Source organism: Lolium perenne, chromosome 6, assembly GCF_019359855.2.
Source record: "Lolium perenne isolate Kyuss_39 chromosome 6, Kyuss_2.0, whole genome shotgun sequence".
Taxonomy (NCBI): Eukaryota; Viridiplantae; Streptophyta; class Magnoliopsida; order Poales; family Poaceae; genus Lolium; species Lolium perenne.
The window spans coordinates 142,400,428-142,402,927 of record NC_067249.2 but is presented as its reverse complement, the minus strand read 5'-3'; positions in this window follow the sequence as shown (position 1 = coordinate 142,402,927).

The window sequence follows — 2,500 nt, the reverse complement described above, 5'->3', positions numbered from 1 at the left end:
CCAAGTTTTGATGTAAAATGTAAGTATCAAAGTTATATCAATCTAAAGGTGGAAACTAAGTTATATCTTTAGATCTAGTAAATTATTGCAAAAAGTAAAATATTCTTCATTATTTATCATGAATTGGTGGCTTAAAGATGCTTCACATTGATTCCCCCAGGCCGATATTTACGAATCGTGCCGGTAATCAGTTTTCTCGGTGTCTATATGTATAAGAAACATCGATTTTCTCGGGTAGCGGCGGCACTTCGTTGTAGTTTTGACGGGGAGCTGACTCTCAGGAGCGTAGATGGTCGGTATTGGCATAGCCAACGGTTCACACTTCATGATCGTCCCAGATGTCCTTTGTGTTGTCATTTCGTGCTTAGTTAATCCTTCAACCTCTTTGACCAGCAGCAGCGAGCTCATGGCCGTCATTACAACTCGTGGGCGTCAAATCGAACGCGCACCATCTATGGTGATCCTGTTCACCGCGATGCCCAGCGTCCCCGATTCATCATGTGTTGACGAACCCCATCCATCGTCTGTTCCACCTTGGCCACATCCGCCGTACTTTATTTTTTCCAGCTCATCCACCACCGCCTGTCTAAATTCTTCCACCATGCACCCCTGGTCCAACACATCATGCGCCGGCAGAAATATCTCAAGCGTTTCAGCTTCTTCAGCAACCATGGTGGTGGCACTTCTGATCTGATCATCAGCATGTGAGGTTCTCCAGGTCGGATAGGTTCAAAAGATCGGAGGAGGCATACGCCACCATCCGCATCGAGCAAAGGGTTCGGCGAGGCGAGAGGAAGCTTTATTGTTTTGTCAGCGTATGTGCAGCTTTGTGTCTGTGCGGCTTGTATTGAACAATCGATTGGCAGGGCTAGACTTCATGATGGATTCAGAATCATATTAGTACTCTCAGACTTCATTGTTGTGGCAATGCTCAGTCTACGAATGTTTAGAGTGAGTTTTGCATCGACAAGCTTCATTTGGACCCATTTTGCACTTCACACCTCGGTAGCATCTTCCCTTCCGAATCCACCTCTTGTCATGGCCTGGGGGAGTCAGGTTTCAAGATCTCGATCTTCATTAGCTTGTCTTCTCGCTGGCGATGAGCATGTGGTTCCTGACACCCTGCCCACGGTTCCAAGATTGGGGGCACTGAGCGACTTCGCAACAATGGTTTCTCCACGCAGTCGTCCAATTAGTAGATTACGTAGACGTCGGCGATGTCCGGCCTCTAGATCGCGACGGCTAGGTTCAACCATGTTACCACGTGAGTCGCTCGGCGTAGGTGACCTCGCCGCCCCAGAGGCAACAATGGCGTTGGATCGGCGGCAGGCGCAATCGACCAAGTCATCCCAAGAAAAATGTGCGTGCCGCGGCTAAGTCGGGGCGACGTCGGAAAACGTCTAACGACACGGTGAACTATAGTCGGGTGGGCGCGCGGCGGTCGAGATACGGTGAAAAACCATGGCGCGCCAACCAAAACGACGGTACCGGCTGAAAACGGCTAAGTCGGGCCGACGTCGGAACGTCCAACGACGCCGAGCGTACAGTCGGATGGGCGCGCGTCGGTCGGGTTACGGTGAAAACCATGGCGCCGCAGCCAATACGACGGAATCGGCTAAAAACGGCTAAGTCGGGCCGACGTCGGAAAACGTCCAACGACACGGAGCGTACAGTCGGGTGGGCGCGTGCTGGTCGGGTTACGGTGAAAACCATGGCGCCGCAGCCAATACGACGGAATCGGCTAAAAACGGCCAAGTCGGTCCGACGTCGGAAAACGTCCAACGACGCCGAGCGTACAGTCGGATGGGCGCGCGCTGGTCGGGTAACGGTGAAAACCATGGCGCCGCAGCCAATACGACGGAATCGGCTAAAAACGGCCAAGTCGGGCCGACGTCGGAAAACGTCCAACGACGCCGAGCGTACAGTCGGGTGGGCGCGCGCTGGTCGGGTAACGGTGAAAACCATGGCGCCGCAGCCAATACGACGGAATCGGCTAAAAACGGCTAAGTCGGGCCGACGTCGGAAAACGTCAACGACTCGGATCTGAACTAACGCAGGCCTCGCGCTGGTCGGGATACGGTGAAAACCATGGCGCCGCAGCCAATACGACGGAATCGGCTAAAAAGCGGCTAAGTCGGTCCGGCGTCGGAAAAGCGTCCAACGACGCCGGCGTCTGATCGGATGGGCGCGCGCTGGTCGGGTAACGGTGAAAACCATGGCGCCGCAGCCAATACGACGGAATCGGCTAAAAAGGCCAAGTCGGGCCGACGTCGGAAAAGCGTCCCAACGACGCGGCGTACAGTCTGCAATAGTGGGCGCGCGCTAGTGAATAACGGTGAAAACCATGGCGCCGCAGCCAATACGACGGAATCGGCTAAAACAGCTAAGTCGACGGCGTCCGGAAAAGCGTCCCAACGACGCGAGCGTCTGATCGGGTGGGCGCGCTGGTCGGGATACGGAGAAAACCATGGCGCTAATGCCACGACGGAATCGGCTAAAA